The 18,038-nt window shown below is 38.1% G+C and overlaps 1 long non-coding RNA gene across 2 annotated transcripts; it reads right to left on the bottom strand.

The window, feature by feature from the left end:
- Nucleotides 1–528: 528 nt before the first annotated feature.
- On the bottom strand, nt 529–16,178 carry LOC137859913 (uncharacterized). 2 transcript variants are annotated; one of them, XR_011098658.1, is made up of 5 exons: nt 16,063–16,178; nt 12,962–13,094; nt 7,287–7,382; nt 6,483–6,509; nt 529–774 (listed from the first exon to the last, which is right to left on the bottom strand). It is a non-coding gene; the product is annotated as an uncharacterized lncRNA (long non-coding RNA). The 2 variants fall into 2 exon arrangements; XR_011098657.1 differs by lacking the exon at nt 529–774 and having other exon boundaries at nt 5,491–6,509.
- Nucleotides 16,179–18,038: the final 1,860 nt, after the last annotated feature.

Below are 18,038 nucleotides of genomic sequence, written 5' to 3'. Positions count from 1 at the left end.
TTTGAAGCAAGTTAAAAGGAAGAGACATTTCTAATCTACCTCTAACGTGCTGAAGATACAGGTTTGCTTAGTGCACTAGGAATCCTTTCTGTCACCAGTCACATAATAGTTTTTTTATTTGAATAATACAAAATGGTGTTACTGCCCTGAACCACCACCAGGCACAGATCCCACAGCCTGGAAATAACTGCGTGTTTTGAAAAAAAAGAATGAACTGGTATGCAGCAAAAATATTTGCAACCACTTGAATACAGCTAGGAAATTTCTCTACCTTATTTTCTGAACTGAGGGAGTGTCAAAGAAGAATCAGGAAAAAAGTCTCAGAAGAATGCAGAGGGTGAAAGTGAAAGACATATCAGGCACCAAAAGTCTCAGCCCAGTCACAAAGTGTTCCTACTAGCAGTATACTGGCTAGGTATACTGATAACACCCACCTGAGGTGAGCACATAAGCACTGCATTGAGTGCTGCTTTACCCCACTCCTTGTCACTGTGGTTGTAAAATCTGTATGTTTTCTGTTGAGCTAAAAAGCCAAAGGTAGCTGGGTGTGATGTTTACTCTACTGCTTTGTATCCTAATGCTATAATGTGTGGTAGGCTTTCATCATGAGCCTGATGTGTTTCAGCTTTTCCTTATAACTTTTTTCCCCTCAGTTTGTAGACTGTATATTCCTCCCAGATTTGCACCCATATAAACATGCTTACCTCTTGTTGCAGTTAACCTACTAATTTTTCTATAGTGAAATTGGAAGTGATCACTGGAGCCTCAGGTTTTCTGTAAGAGCAAACACAAGTTTTCCCTTCAGACACCTTCCTGTCTTCAAGTGTTTTCCTTGATAGGACACAAGCATTAAACCTTTTCACACTAAGGCACTTCATCTTAACTACTGATAACTCTTGAAAGACAGCCCCCCAAGACTTTTTTTTTTTGTAAAAAAAAATTGTAAGAAAAGAAAAAACAACCCTTATTCACCTTTTGTAAGTTTATTGCTTCATTTGGTTTTGTAAAAGCAGTTAGACACAAAGGTCTCTGAAAGTCAGTGCCAGTGTCTGTCACTTAAATCTCTATCTAGACCTTATAATCTCTATCTAGACCTGTGTTTGTTGAGCTCCCACAGTATAGAAAGTGGGGAGAGCTATAGCAGCAAAGCCTCTTTTGTTACCTCACATTTTGCTATATTCCCATTGATGAGTATCCTCTGGAAGAGAGCTATAATAAGAATTTGAATTCAGAGGAAGTAAAATGCTGAGAGGCGAGGAGAACAGTTCTGTTATTAAAGCATGTCAGTTAACCTTAAGCAATGCTTATCTCAGTACAAGTTTTAAAGTTCCTGTGTTAGAGTGGCTGAATGCATAGCTCTGGAGACCTCAGAATGATAGCAGACCACCTGCTGATTTCTGTGATGTTGAAATTGTCTTGCACAAGTACCTCTAGTAGCTTCTAGTGTTGGTATACAATGACACAGCTTACATATACCAGTTGCAGCCTCAAGTTGGCTTGTCCATTATTTTGGATCGTACACTCCTGATAGTCATTGAAGATCAGAAGGGCTGGAAAAGACCTCCAAGATCATCTGGTTCAACCATCCCCCTACCACCAATGTTACCCACCAAACCATGTCCCTAAGCACCACATCCAACCTTTCCTTAAACACCCCCAGGGATGGTGACTCCACCACCTCCCTGGGCAACCTGTTCCAATGCCTGACTACTCTTTCTGAGAAGAAATGTCTGCATTTACACCCAAATAAATCTTACTCCTTTAAAACCATGCCTAGCAACGTTTTGGCCAGAGAGACATATTTCCACATGCAATTTTTTCACTTGCTCTCTAAATTTCGTTATAAGATGCATTTAAGTGATGCATAGAAAGCATACAAGTAAAATCTAAAGTATTCACAGAACTGCCTGCCAGGCTGTTCAACCTTTCTGCCTTTAAAGCTGTTCCAAAGCCACAACCAGGAGTGGTGTCTGTCTGGTTCCTACATCGTTGCTCACATCAGGCTAAGTAGTCAGCCAAGCAGCATGAAGTTCTACAGGAATGAGTCCCAAAGCATTTCCTATTGGCAGTGCTGACCAAAGAATTACGTACAACCTTGTTTCTAAGTGAAAAGAAAAGCTGCTATAGGGCTTTCACTGGACAGCAAGGCAAGTCACTTCTGTAGCAAGTACAAGGATTAGCCAACAGGCCAGATGGACCTCTACAGACACTGCAGCATGAAGGAGCTCACATGGGAACTGACTGCACTGAAAATTCTGTCCAAAATATTACTACGACCAAAGAGCTATTTTTTAGCTTGAATGAGCTGAGCCAGGGCTTAATCAATATATTCTGACCAAAATAAAGTAGGCAAATCATAATCTAATGAATTTTCTGTTCAACAGTGAAGGACATGTTTCACGCCTGGGTCACCTACTCATAATTAACTTGCTGTTTTGTTCAACACAAGTTAGTTTTATCAGGTTATAAAATAACTAAAATTTTCTCTAGTTAAGAGTTAATAGAATTATAGTACTGAAGTATTAATGTGTGTTTACCTCTACATGATTTGGAAATAACATTTTTTTCATGTAAAGCAGAAGAGTAAGTAGGATAAAATTCTGGCAGTTGATCGGGAATTGAATTTAGTACAAAAGTAAAGAAGAAAATTAAGTCAATGTGAAAAACGAATGTTAATGCAAATCAATGATTATAGTGTAGAAACTTAGGTTCCTTGTATAAAGACAAAGCTTGCTAAAATACTATGAAAATTAAAGTTGTTTTTTTTTTTGTTGTTGTTGTTGTTGTTTATTTGTTTGGCATTGTGTCACAAAGTTAAATTTGTGCCAGTTTGCTAATTTTCTCTTGATTGTGATTTGTCCTGGTTCATTTTCAGCACCATCTGCAGTAGCCTTTATATCTCAGGAAATATTCACCAGTTCAGTGGCTAAGAAGGAACTTTTGATGAATGCTGAACCTAACACACTATCAAAACAGATTCCTATATTTATGAGTTTGTCTACTGGTGATAGATTTTATTTTCTTTTTTGCCACTTGTTATTAATCGTCCTTATATAACTTGACACACATAGCTAACACTATGCTATCGATTGTAGACACAGTCTAGCACTTTTGGAAGCAGGAACAATCCAGCCCAGCCCACACACTGTAAGGAGCTGTGATGCATATTCAGACATACAGGTCTTTCTCCCTGGCTGATAGAATGTAAGTTTTAATTGCAACTCAATAAATATATAAGGATAACTACCAGCAACAGTATTCACATCTGCATTAAGACACAATGGACTCAGCACATGATGTAACAGGTATTTCAGATCACTGCTCAGTGTACAGCAGTACAGAGATGCTTAAATGTAGCACATTGGTGCTACTACAGTGTATCTAATAAAAATATTTAAATTAAAAAAAAAAAAAATCTTGCTAGCCCAAAAGGGAACCAAATACTTTGGAAAATTTTGGTCCAGGTATTGCATCTTATATAAAGTGAGTTATGATCTCCATGTCTTTTCCCCCCCCCCCTTCCCCCAAAAGAGTATCACAAAGCACAAGAATGCCATCACTAACATCATCTTTTAGAATTACAAAAAGTGATGAGGCCAAGTGTTAAAAGATAAGCAGCCCAGACCAGGGCAAAATTTCCTGGTGAGCATGCCACTTGATTATCTACTACATTTCTTTTACAGTCTGATTCTTCATCTGTTCTAATGCATCACTGTCCCTGGGGGTGTTCAAAGAAAGGTTGGACCTGGTTGGACATGGGTTAGTGGGTGACAGTGGTAGTAGGGTGATGGTTGGACCAGATGATCTTGAAGGTCTTTTCCAAACTTAATGATCCTATGATTCTACTAGTTAATGTGAGTCATGTGAAATCTACTTTTCAGAGATTCACACCTTTGGTTTACTCCCTTTGAAAGAAGCATACTTCTTCCTGAATGCTTTTAGTGACAAAGTGAACGTGGACAGCTACCATGGAGTGACGAATACAATATTTAAGTTGTAACAAGTCTAACTGCCTGACCACTTCAGCTAACTAAAAGTTAAACGATGTTAAGAGCATTATCCAAATGCTTCTTGAACAGTGACAGGCATGGGAAAAACTGACAGGCTAGGAAACCAGTTCCAGTGGTTGACCACCCTCACAGTAAAGAATTTTTTTCCTAATGTCCAGTCTGAACAACCCTGGGACAGCTTTGTGCTGTTTCTATGTGTCCTGTCATCAGTGAACAGGGAGAGATACCGGCACCTGCCTCTCCATTTCCCCTCCTCAGGAAGCTGCAGAGAGCAATGAGGTTGCCTCTTGGACTCTTTCTCCGAACTAGACAATCCAGTGGCCCAGCCTCTCCTCACCAACTTTGTTGCCCTCCTCTGAAAGCATTCAATTACCTCAACATCCTGTTAAAATTATGGAGCCCAGAACTACACACAACACTCAAAGTGAGGCCACACCAATGCTAAATACAGCAGGAGAATCCCCTCTTTTGACCAGCTTGCCATCCTGAGTTTTATGCATCCCAAAATCCAGTTTGCTCTCTTGGCTGTCAGGGCAAACTAAGCATAATGGCTCAGATTAAGCCTGATGCTGCCAGCACCCCAGATCCCTTTCTGTAGAGCTGCTTCCCAGCCACTTGTCTTCCAGTCTGTACCTGGCATTACCATCCCGTGTGCAGCACCCAGCATTTATCTCTGTTGACCCTTCATGCCATTGATGATTACCCAATACTCCCAGCACCTCCCAGTTTAGTATCATCAGCAAACTTGCTAAGGATGCATTCCATTCCTTCAACCATGTTGTTAATAAAAATGTTGAACAGAACTATGCTAAAATTGAGCCCTGGTGAACCACTTGTGAACAGCTGCCAGCCAAATGTAGCCCCATTCACTATGACTTGGAGCTTGCTGTTGAGCCAGTTCATCACCCTGTGTAGTGTGATCTCAGCTGGACAATTTATCCAGAAGGATGCTGTGAGGAATTGTATCAAAGACCTTGCTAAAAATCCCAAAAGATTACATCCACTGCCTTCCCTTCATGAACAACCGTTTCTCTTGCAATCTGAGAACAGTTTATGATTTAAGTTTAGACAATACTTTCACATTACATTAATTGCAAAATGGAGAATTAGATAATTTAAAACTCCAGCTGTCAGCTGGAGTTTGTAGGATTGAAACACTGAGGTCTGTAAAGGATGCTCATGAGGTCTCTCTGGAGGTGTTAGAGTCTCTATTCTTTGCAGCTTCAGCAGGAATTTGACTCACAAGAACTCATTAAAGTGCCATGTCCAAAAAAAAAAAAAGGTACCAAACAGTGCTGACAGTTCACTTCTAACAAATTGTCATCTTGCACATACATCTTCAAGTACAATCCAGTGGACTAAAATTGTAACATAATTTCTGTTGCCTGTTTGTCAAGCCTTCTGCTTTTTGCAATGATTTCCAAAACTCAGAGCATAGTCAATATCTGCCATTTCCCTTTACAAACAGAAATGCTCCATTTACAATGACAAGGCCCTGGGTAACCTGTTCCAGGTGGCCCTGCTTGAGCAGGGTCATTGGACCAGAAGACCTCCAGGTCCCTTCCAACATCAACCACTTTGTGATACGAAAACAGAGCTCATTCATTTTGAGAAGAAAGAGTACATAACAGATGCTTCTTGCAATGTCCACTGTTGATTTAAAAAAAGCACTTTTCTTCAAACAATTGTCACTTTATTTTATACACCCTGTATATTCCCATAGTGGAACATGATTCCTGGGAAATTTTATTTTATACACCCTGTTTATTCCCATAGTGGAACATGATTCTGGGGAAATTTCACGTCTGCTTTTGTCAGCACTGCTAGGTCTAGCTACCTGATCATGGTGCTAATAAATATTGATGCATGCCTTGATACTATGACTGCTTACACTTTGCACTGGTTTACTAGCACTTATCTAACAAAATTATTGTCATTTTATTAAACATTAATACATTAATTACATGCCTTCATTGGCTTCCTGTTTCTCTTTAGATGTAAGTCAGTATCCAGGTTTGATGTAGACTAAATGGATCTGATTTTGCAATGCACTGAATATCCATAGGTTCCCCACAGAGACCAGTTTTCAGCCTAGAAAGGCCTTAACTCATTTTTTATTGTCTCATTAATATACTATGTGCACTCAATCAAAATTCCTGTTTGCAGTCCATGAGACTGAGGGTGGCTTTGCCTTTTCCCTTACTTTTATGTGAAGTTTTTACTTCAGGTAGTCTGTGCCTCTCCTTCCCTGCACAAATTCTTCGTGGATACTTTACTGAGGATGTTAAAGAACATGAGTTTCAAGTTCTTTTTATTCAGACTTCCTGGTGAAGTTCTGTATGCCCACATTAGGCTTTTACAAAGCACTTTCTTGCATGTAATGAATTTAAATCTTCTACAGATTTTCACAAACATGAAGTAGTTAAATTACATTGTGAGAGGATTAAAGACTCCATATGAGTCAATATTTACTACCAACTTGACCCAAACAGAAATGCTCTGAAGAAGGAAAAAAGAAAACATTCTTACAAAAAAAAAAAAAAAAAAGGAATGTATTCAGGTAGTTGGCAGACATTAAAATATTTTCCAAGTTATAGTAACAAAAAGCCTCATTAATGACAACACTACTAGAATTGGTTTTGGTTATGAAGTTTTCAGAATTATATATGTTATATTTTAGCAAAGCATAGCAAAGTTCTTCTGTTAATCCCTAGCCACAGAATGCATCATTTTTAGCTCAACTTTTGGAAACTGGTTTTACTTAGATTAACTGAAGATGGAAAATTTTCCTGAAAGCCTATTAAGTGTCACTATGATACTAATAACTGAAATTCAACATCAACAGAAGCAAAAGCAGACAAATCTTTTGCTGCCTAGCAACAGCCGAATCTACATTGGACCAAAATAATTCCTGTGCAGCCCAGGTGATTAGTGAAAAGATTGCAGATCACCGACCTTAAGTCTTGGATGTGCTGGCAGAATTTGCCAGTTCATTGCTTTAACACCATCCAAGCTCCAATTAAATTGATGGAATTTAACAGAATAAGAACAGAGGCATTACTGAAAGTTAATTGCAAATATGGACTTCAAGACTAAAAAATTTACCTCCAGTTTTACACAAACTCTTCTTCCAGATGAACTTCAATATCAAAGAAAACACCAGAGGAGAAATAGTAAAACAGCTGTTCTCTTGTCCCCACTGGAAAATTATACTCACTCTGTTGCTCAGCAGCTGTTCACATTTAGCACACATAAATAAAAACTGTACACATTTACCTGAGTGAATCTTCCCTCCTACTTGGTATCATTCTCAAGTGCTATACATTACAGCTGGCATTGATGCTGTGTCAAAGGCCAGAACTCCATGGCATGCTACAAAAAAAGCAGACCATAACAAACATTTAGCTTCAGTGCCTTTCACCTAAAGCAACTTTAAAGTACCTGCAAGCTGCACAGACAAAATAATCTATTTCACAAGAATCTATTTCTGCGAGAGAAATACCTTGTCATTATCAAAATAATCAGAGCCATTTCTATTTTTGATAGGAAGGGTTCAAAGTATATAAACTACTAGAGGAAAATAGGCAGTGCAGGATATATTTATTCAGAGCAGAATATGCAAACAGGCAGCAATTCTGGGCCTTCTGGGGTCCCCCTTGAGATATTTCCTGTGGACATCAAGGTGCTGATTTGTTCTTGTCTGCTTAATGCCAGGTAACCTAGGGATTTACTACATATTCTGAATACCAGAGGTAAAGTTGTAATTTGCTTTTGGAGAAAGGGGAGATCAACTTGGGGGGGTGTCAGGATGGGACATGACAATGACAAGAAAAAGTTGAAGAAGAAAACCATTGGAAATACACCTACACATGAACTAAATTTGTTTTCTTTAAAGATTAAATTTACTCAAACTTGATCAGCTTCTCCTGGCAACAGCTCAAGATAGATATCCTACAGCTAAAGAAAAAAGTTCAGGTGATAATTCCCTGCTAAACTTCATATTAATTTACAGAACCTCTAAGGCTTCTCAATTTGGATACGTTTACCTTCAAATCATTATCTGACCATTTTAGCTGAAACATTTAGGTTGTGTAAAAGACAACTGACATGAAACCATCATTCAACAATTAAGCAATTGCAGTTGTGTATTTACAACATCGAGAACTGTACAACTTGAGTATTGGTTGCCAGTTTCTATCAACAGGACGTATCTAACAATTGAAGTATCACAGTAAAGTAGCACCATATAGATAAAATCATTAAAAGAGACTTCAGCCACAATTGATTGTGGCTTATCCCAATGTCCTAATTATTTTATTTGAAATCACTAACCCATGTGCTGTATTACTTTTAACATGAACCAGAGATTTCCAGAGAATTAGACAATCAGTTCTTTTTCCCATCTTCTAACTTATAATTGCCCATGACTGGAGTTTTCTGATGACATAGCATCTTATATACTTTTGTCCATCTGAATCAGGTGTTGGATAATTATTTTTTTATTATTATTATTTTTAGTTAGAGTGGAATAGAAAGTATTTTCTCATAAGTTCCCAGTGACAAAAAGTAGAGTGTTCTGAAATACCATTTTAAAATAAAACCATAACTTGCTTTGCTGAGCTTAAGGTACTGTATGAGCCAACCTGTATGACACATACATCATACAGAACTGGCTGAAGAAAGAGCAACCATTTTTTCAGTTCAGTAAACTTTTTCAGCATGTTTTCCCCAGCTACATTCCTGTGTATCCCAGATTGTTAAGGGTTAATTTTTAAACCACAATATTTATTGCAGTCTTCAATAAGAAGCTAGAATCTCTTGCAGTCCGTTAAAAAGAAAGGCTTAGACTGATCTGAATGCCATTTAATTCGTTATCAAAATTGTGTCCCATTAAGTCAGGACTATAACAGAGAAAGTTGTGTGCTTGGATGCAGGGAGTTGGTATGAACATATCAGAGAACCATTGACATTGCCTCTTTTGCTGTGGAAGCCACACAGATGGCAACACAATACTTGCACTAGCACCTAGCACAGGATCAGAGTAGGGTTTGGAGAGACTGCCAGCAGCTCTCTTAAAGCTGACCTCCAGCCTGGAAGAGTAATGTCAAATTGTGGATGGAAGCTTCCTAAGCAGTCCTTGAGATCCAAAACAGCAATAACTGCACAGAGCTTCAGAATGTGTGTAGAAAGCTTACAGACACACTTTTCAAATCAAAACAAATATTATTGGTACACTCTGAGCATGAGATCCCATCACTCCTCTGCTAGTGGCTGCTTTGGGAAGAAAAGCAAAGGATACATGTGTTGAAGAATTAGGCTTTCTTATGCCAGAATGCAAGGTGAGTCAGTGAACTTCCTGTGGTGAAAAGCAATGTACAAAGACACTGCTTTATCTTGCTGACTCTTCTATAAGTATTGTACCCTAGCACATCATTTCCATGTATGACCATGAGTAGATGCAAAAAGCACTGGCTGCCGTGAACATAGATAAGTGTCTGCTCAGAACAGTCAGGGCAAGACCAAGATCCAACACAATGCAAGCTCTTCAATTCATGGAAAAACTCCACACATTATGCAACTTGATACATGACTAATAAGTAGATTTCACTAATCTGATTTAGCACTAACATGCTTATGTGACTTCTAGCTTGGAAGTGGCCTCAATACACTGACAGGCTTGTAGATAGCAAGCGCACCTCCTGTGTTATGGTGGATACCCATATACTTAGTAAGACATTTCATTTTCTGCAGCAGTAATTTAAGCATGCAGTGAGCAGGAGAGTCAGCAGTCAACTTCTACTGTACCTGAATTTATCCACAGAATTGTATATCTCATGTATTTTGAGAGAAATATTGTTAAATAGATTTTTTTTCCCTTCAAAATCATGAAGTTTTTTCCCTTCCTCTAATTTGTCACTCTAATTACCTTTCCCATCAAATTAGACATTTTCTGAATGTTTGTATTTTTTCAGGAAAAAAAAAATCTAACTTTTTTCCTTTGACAAAGTTCTTTTGAACTTTTTCCATACCTTCTTATAACTACTGATCCTTACTTTTAAGATGCTTAAGTTCATGAAATATTTCTATAGCATTAGCAATAAAAAATTCCTTATGTCCTGCATAAGTACTTACCAAATTAATTTAATAATCGCAACTCAGCTTATCTGAACTTAACTGAAGGTTAAAAAAATCAGAACTAGTCTAATAAGTATAATTAAATCCAAATTTTCATCTCTATAGAACACAAAGCAAGGGGGGAATGACCTCAAAAAAAAAAAAAAAAATATATATATATATATATATGATGTGGAATAAGATGAAGCAACAGTAAAAGAAAGGATTACTGTCATCATTCATTTGGCAAATCTGATGTCAAATAAGCAAAAAATAATGCCAGCAAGAAAAAGTAGAGTATTGGTCATTTGAGAGGATAGCAAGTGCACAGTACATTGTATGAAAATAAAGTTAAGCCTTGTGATTTTACAGAGAGAGTATATGTTTTAAAAAGTTGTTTTTAAAATGGAATAGTTCCAGTGGAAAGGGACTCACAAAGCCTGCAGAGTTCAACTATCCAACTACTTCAGAGATGACCCAAAGTTAAAACATGCAATTAAGAGCATAATGTTCCGTGCTGATACAATATCACAAGACAACTGTTTGCTAAAATCACATATGGAAAAATGTGCTAGAAAGTGTTGCAACATCTATTTTATTCAATAAATACTTGTTATGGAATGTGTGGTATTTTCTCTGCAAGGTTTTTTTTTGTTTGTTTGGTTGTTTTGTTTTGTTTTTTTTTTTGGAGCTGAGAAATAACATTAAAATATACAGGCACCTTACACTGCTGCATCTTTACCTTCATATTTATTGTTCTCACCTACCATTCACTAGAGTTTTGTGAAAAGGTTTGGATCTCATTTGTATCAACATCTACTGCTAAAATCAAGAAACATCTGATTAAGAAAATTGAAGTTTTATTTTTAATAAGCATAAAAGAATATCTCTGGCTATTACCTACCTGTTACAAGGCCTTAAATCTCGGTTGCTTGCCTTTCTGTGGTGATTGTGTTCACTCAGTGTTTTTTTTTGTTTGTTTTTTTAAACCAGCAAGTGTACCCCAGCTCATAGTTTTAATTTATTCTTATATTTAAACCCATAAATGATCTGTAACCTAATATCCAATTATAACGAGGCACAATTAATAACTTAAACAAAACCTCAAATCTAAAAACTAAAAAATTAAAGCTACTGAACTGCTAGCAAACCTTATGCTGGGGGAGTTCTCACCTCTAAGTCCCAACTTGGGTCCCGGAGATGAAAGGCACAACTTTCTAGATGGGACGTATCCTCAAAACACCCTCATTCATCTCCTTCATCTCCTTTTCAGCCTTTCAACATTTGAGGTTCTTTGGAAATCAGTATTTCAGATGGGGAACAGAGGCTGGACAGGCAACCACACTCTAGACCTGACATTCCTAGTCACTGGAGTACTTATCTTGTATCTCTGCCCTACACTGGGCTTTAAAATGAGGTACTGCCTTTCTTCTACCCCTACTATTCATGTTTCACAACAAAGCAAACATCTTCTTAAAATATTTTTTTTACACTAGTAAGGGACTAAATTAAGCTCCTAGTCAGATTTCAGGAATGTAATACGTATTTCTTATAGATAACCTTACTGTGAGAAAATAATGTATTGGATTGATCAAATCTCAAAGGAAAGCCTCTGCAGGAGGTTAAGTTCATTTCAATGCTGCAAGATACATAAGTATATGTGTACATTATTTTAAACATACAAAACAATAACACTACTAACACCAGATATTCTTGTCGTTTTGTGAAGTGATGCAAGACACAGACTCCTGACAGCTCTTGAACAGGAGACGTTTATTGCCCTTTTTCACCACTACATATACTTTCCCTGTAGCCCCACATGCTGTCCATACACCTGAATCTGTCATACAATTGGTTAGAGACCCTCAGACACATGCCTCGAGCCAGCCAGCAATTGGCTACTGCCCAAAGCTCATCTTTAACGCTGTAGCCAATTTACTTAATCTTGCTCAACCTTGCTCAAGTTTTTATTTCACTTGTTTCCTCGTTATCTCTAATTCAGGGACATGTGAAACAGTGCGAAGCCACCTGTGAATTCCTTTCCCACAGTTTTGTATTGGAGAAGAGGTTAGGTCCATTAAACAGCAATATAACCTTTGTGTTTTTCTGTAATAAGTTTGGAAGCAATGTCTGGAGGTCAACTGGTCCAACCCCCTGCTTTAGCAAGGACACCCAGAATGCGTTGTCCAGTACCATGTCACCATGTCCAGGAAGCTTTTGGACATCTCCAAGGAGGAGACTCCACAACCTCTCTGGACAACCTGTGCCAGTGTTTTATATATAACACAAATATCTTGTATACAGTAATTTGTATACACAATTTGTATACGCAAATTAGAAACATTACTTGTGTCAGACTAGCAGATTCACTGAAGAACGTTATCTATAGAACTATTTCTGAATGTACTCCTGGACATCTAAAACAACCAAATAAAGTGAATGCTCATATCACAGGACTGTTAGCTGCTTGTCTGTCCCCTTTAACACTGACTTGCTCTTAAACACTTGGAGTTGCAATACTCAAAATCTAAATGCACAAAATCAAGACAGTATTTTCTATCATGAAATTGTATGTATACTTTAGGAACCCAGTTTGGCTGAAAACAGTTTCATGGCTTTCTTCCTCATTAGAGGTTAACCTCTTGCATTCATACAAAACATTTTTATTTATTTATTTATTTATTTTCTGGTGGGAGCACATTTGGTTATTCTAATAAACTTAGAAGTACCATATAGTTTGTGACATGAAGTTTTCACTGGTTTGTCCTGTACAAACAGAGCAGAAAGGCTCTGGGGAGTGCTTAAGTGAACACATATTAGAAGAATTCTGCCACTACCTTCATGAAGTAGAGTACGCTGACCAGCACTTGAAGTTGCTCAGTTTGGAAGCCCATCTGCCTGCTGGCATAGAAATTCTTGTCTTGCAGGGCCCTTCTTATTTGAACTATGCTTGATGCCCTTCTCCACGCACTAGAGAGTAGAGAAAAAAAGAGGATGGTGAAATCAAATGACTAGAGAAAAGAAATGAAGAACATGAAACAGAAGGAAAAGAGATGACTGTGTAGGAAGAGACAGAAGGTAAACCTGGCAAGACAAAGCAAGTAAAAAAAATAGCACCCATGCCGGGGAGCAGTTTACTTCTCTCATTTCTCACTGTCACATACTAGTTAAGTTGTATAAGCACATAAATGCAGCAGCAGCAGCATTTGATGCTTTTACATCAGCCCTCCACTTTTTGCATACAGACAGACCATAGCAAACATAAACAACAAAACTGCAGCACAACCAGGCACACTGCAATCACTGCTACACTAATAAGTCATTGAAAATAGCATTATATTTAAAATTAGTCTTCATTCAGTAAACACAGTGAAATATTAGTGATATGAGAGAAAAATGACCTTATTTCCAAGACACCTGCCTACAACATCTCATTGAAATGAGTTTCGTTCATATCAGTGGTATACTTGTTTTAGAAGTTAATAATAGTCAGAAAAATGGGGACCATTTCAAACACTACCCCGTTGTATTTCTTTAAAATGAAGTGAAACAGTATAACAGTGCCCCCAGGTGGTGTAAATTCAATTCTGTCCTATTGTCTTCTAGAAAGACAATTGTTCCTTTTTAATTGTCTGTGGAAAAAAAATCCAACTGTCCCAAAGAAAACTTAAGTAACATCATCGATTATGGGAACAGAGGTAACTAGAAGAAAATATTTAGCAAACAAAAAATGCAAGAAGAGGGAATGAATTCAACAAGAGCTTTTCAGAACAAAATCTGAGAGATTAAAAATACAGACAGTATTATTTCTTAAATACTTTCACATGTAATATGGCTTAACAGTGAGGAAAAATGCATAAATAAAACAGCACAAGTTATAGGACTAAGGGTAATGTTTTTAAACTGAAAGAGGGTAGATTTCCATTAGAAGGAAGAAATTCTTCACTATGGGAGTGGTGAGATACCAGACCAGGCTTCCAGGAGAAGTTGTGGATGCCCCATCCCTAGAAGTGTTCAAGGCCAGGTTGGACACGGCATTGACCAGCCTTAGTAAAAGGTGTCTCTGCCCATGGCAGAGGGGGTGGAACTAGATCTTTAAAGGTCCCTTCCAGCCTAAACCATTCTATGATTCATGGTTATATAGCAACCAAGGACCTCACTGATCTAATGTTCTTCCAGCTCCCATTGGAAAGATTCTGCTTCTAAATGCTGTGGTCATCCTCATAGCAGCTCAGAAACCTCTGCTCCTGAATTGGCTCTTAATGCCTAGGACATTAGGTCAGCCAATAGAGTACATTAACACACTCCCCAGACGCTCAGAATGGGCACTTCCAGACTGTTCCAAAACCCGAGCAAGGCAACAGGAATTTGAATCTTTTTCTTTCTGTTGGAATGATACTTTATTCCTTTCGTGACAGCTTAGGAAGCTCCCTGACCACTCTGAAATTATATTTTACATGAAATGATGAAATGCTGTGCTGATTCTACAGTTTGCTAATGAAAGCCTCCAGGATTTCTGAGGGTGGCCGGAAGAATTGCCATTGTATTTGTAGAAGTTACCTTTACAAACCATATCCTTCAACAAAAAGCAATATAAGCTTCTCACCTGGTGGTCCCCCACCAGGTTTTTAAAATCACTAATTACTTCCCCCCCCCCCCCCCCCCCCCCCCCCCCCCCCCCAAAGAATCTCACTTGTACATTCAGGGAGAGTTTTACTAACAAAACAGTTCTCTGTGGCTCAAAGAATCAATAGCGCTTACAAGCACACTCTTTATTTATTGGCAATTTGCTCCTGAATTCCCCCATCAAGGCTATCAATAGAAAGGCAATCTCTTTATAGCACTAATGACTTGCGGCAAAGTATATACATTTGTTTAATACAAATAAGGGCAAACGATTTCCCAGTCTTGGTTAGATAAAATAGAGCTCACAAGGGCTTATCTCACTTAAAAAAGAGTAACTTGTAGCCTTTTCTCGTTAAAAGGATAAACTATTAGAATGGAGACATGTAGAAAAAACAACATTGGTGGAATGAGGCAAGGGGGGTGAGGACTAGTGAACAATCATCTCTGACTTAAGAAGGCAATGCTCTTAATAAACTATGCCACTGGCAGGAGAAAAGCAGCATGTAAGACAGCGTTTCCAGACAAAAATAAATAGATATAACAAAGACCTAGGAACTTCAGCAACACCAATGAGCAATTTAGTCAATGACAAACTGCAATACACTGACTCTGAGCTCCGCTGAGGGAGGGAAAGGCAGCTGTGCTGCCAATGAGCCCTTTATGTTGAAAACGACATCAAGCCAAGATGAGGCTGCCCACCTTGTCATCAAGAGTACCTCTCATGAGATATAAAAGATAGAATAAGCAGTTAGTTGTATTAGTTTTAAGTCCTTCAGAAGTTCCACCTGTAAAAAAGCAGCTTCATCTCCTGTCCTAAAACCTGTATAAACACGTTCATGCTACTTTCTATTAATAACCATATTTTCTTTAATATCTGATAATTTTAGCACAGCAAATACTTCTTACTAAACTTAATTAATGTTTTCCAGAGCTTCAAAAACTTGATGTTTACAATCCAAAGCAGAATAATGAATTCACATGAAGGCATTGAATACTTCCTGCTGACACCTTCAAAATCATACTTCAGTCTTCATCAGAAATAAGTTAATTTTAATTTGAAATGATTTATCTATATGGTTCCCCCTTTCTTTTTTTTCTTTTTTCTTTTTTTTTTTTAATTTTTTTAAACATCACTTTGCTTTCAGCTACATTATATATATATATATATATATATATATATATATACACATATATATATATATATATCATAAATTATTTCTAAAGCTAAACAACTCTGATTTAGCCTTGCAACCAAACTTTAGTTGGCAGGTATGACCTACTGCAATAGCAAGCTCTTTGGCATAACTTAGACCTTTGCTGTCTCTCAGCCTTGCACAAGTGTCTGTCAGGGAAGATAGCATTGGCACTGGGACCCAAGGGCAGTTGCAATGCAAGCTGTGTTCCCATCAGTCCTACAGAACTTGCAGCAAACAATAGCACCTTTCTGGGGCTAAACTTAAATAGGGCTCTGGCCATGGGCAGAGGATGCTGGGGCATCCCAGGTGTGGCTGATCAGGGAAGGGGCTGCTGGGGCCCATCGCAACCATGGTTGCAACCCTAGCAATAGTTTCACTGTAACTCAAAGGTGTTTTCTAGTTCTGTAACAGTCTAAAAGGGTGGTAACAAAACATAAAACCTTCATTACAGATTGTTTTTTTTCAGTTTTGTGACACAAGTCACAAAATCAGATATCAAATTCTCTGAACAGGGAACCGTATCCCTCAATTGCAGGCCAGCTTGCAAATGAGTTTCTTAACGCACAACAATTAACTCTCAGGTATCATTGATGAAGGACAGGATGCAAGGCTACAAAGTTTCCAGCTAGGAATTTCATGCTTAAACTGCAGTGAGGATAACTAGCTTTTGACACCAAGATTCTGTAAGGATTTATCATTAAACAGAACAATACAAGATATAGGAAAAGCTTCCTTCCAACTTTACAAGAATAACTAATTGTTACAACAAGTTGAAGCCAAAATATAAATGAGTTCTTAATTTGCTTTATTTATAAAACCTTGTAACATAATATAGATATTTAGGGATATAATTACGAGCATAGCACAATCATGCAATGGAAATAGAGCCTATGACATAGATGTTAAAAAGAAATACTTAGTACTGCTTTGTTGATAATGACAGATTGCAAGCAAAAACAAAACAAAACAAACAAACAAACAAAAAGTAAGCAGCTAAACCACAAGTGTTTGAGCGTGGACACATTTTTGCTGTTGTTTCTTTCCAAATCCTTTGAGAATTAATTTTCACACAATCCTGGAAAGGTTTGTTATTTCTTAGACATTTTTCACAGAATCACAGAACAGTTGAGTTTGGAAGGGATGTCTGGAGGTCAGCTGGTCCAAACCACTGCTCTAGTAAAGACGCCTAGAATATGTTGCCCAGTACCATGTCCAGGCAGCTTTTGGACATCTCCAAGGAGGAGACTCCACAACCTCTCTGGACAACCTGTGCCACTGTTCCTCTGGATGGCTCTGTGGCCCTCTGGTGAGTCAGGCACTCCCCTCCCCCCATTTTCATGTTGGCTGCAAATTTACTGGGGGTGCACGCTACCCCATCTTCCAGATTGATAATGAAGATGGGACCTGATATTGACCACTGGGGTACTCTGCTACTGGCCTCCATTATTTTTCCTCCCAGCCATGGGATTCAATCAGTGCTTTCTGCTGTGTGCTCTTCCCCCTTCTTCGGACTTCATTATAAAGCTAACAATGTCAATGTATGACCCATGTCTGGGGCACTCTGCCTTACATCTACATGCAGCCCTAGCACCAGACATAGCCCTGAATTGTTCAAATAATAAATAAATAAATAAATAAATAATACTGGGCACTTACAACTTAACATTGAATGCGCTGAAAGACCTCAGAGACTCAAGCAGGCTGAGCATTTCCACTTGCAGATGTACTGTGTGAAGGGCTGGTCTTCTCCACAGCTACTCTCTGCTCCTCTGCTATTCTGGGCTCTGTGGTGCCTCTCCAGAGGAGGAAGAGTGGACTGGACAGTATACATGATTAAATAAAATAGGAAGGGGAAAAAGAAAATTAAAATGCAAGAGACTGTTAGAAGAGGCTGTTAGCGTAAAACTTCTTAGTAGAAGTACTACTGTACTGTAAGACACTAACTTTTTTTATTTTTATGTTTCTACACATTTCTGATATGCTGTTTTCAAGGTCATCCAGTTTCTCTTGTGCGCTACTCTGTACTGATGAGGACTCCGCACCATTACCATATTCCTACTTTTTTGTGCCAGGGATCATTATGAAAAATATT

Source organism: Anas acuta, chromosome 7, assembly GCF_963932015.1.
Source record: "Anas acuta chromosome 7, bAnaAcu1.1, whole genome shotgun sequence".
Classification (NCBI taxonomy): Eukaryota; Metazoa; Chordata; class Aves; order Anseriformes; family Anatidae; genus Anas; species Anas acuta.
The sequence above is the reverse complement of the archived record's forward strand: the minus strand, read 5'-3'. Positions and strand labels throughout refer to the sequence as shown.